This window comes from Myotis davidii, unplaced genomic scaffold (assembly GCF_000327345.1).
Source record: "Myotis davidii unplaced genomic scaffold, ASM32734v1 scaffold1509, whole genome shotgun sequence".
Classification (NCBI taxonomy): Eukaryota; Metazoa; Chordata; class Mammalia; order Chiroptera; family Vespertilionidae; genus Myotis; species Myotis davidii.
In genome coordinates, this window is record NW_006299480.1 from 286,763 (window position 1) to 287,154 (window position 392).

Here is a 392-nt window from a genome sequence, read left to right on the forward strand (position 1 = left end):
GTCTGACGACGTACGCGGAGGAAAAGCTGGTGCCCGCGGTGGAAACCACAGTCGTGCTCCGCAAGGTGCGCTCTCGCTCTCGGAACCGACACGCTGTGGGGTGGGCGAGGCGAGCTCCCACGGACAGGGCTCCGATCGATCGGCGGCCGGACGGTAACGTACCGTGGGTTTCATCACTAACCTCCGTCCCCACTCTCCGCGCCTGTTTTTGCGGAGGGGGCCGTGGGGCAGCCTAGCGGCCAGGCGGCGCACAGCTGCTAGCAAGCTGTGGGGAGCAAAGTTCTCCGCGCTCCGGTCCGCGCTGGGAAACTACAACTCCCAGGGTGCCCCGCATCGGGCGACCACGACTCCCAGAGTGCCCCGCGCGCCCGCGGACTACAAATGGGTGCACG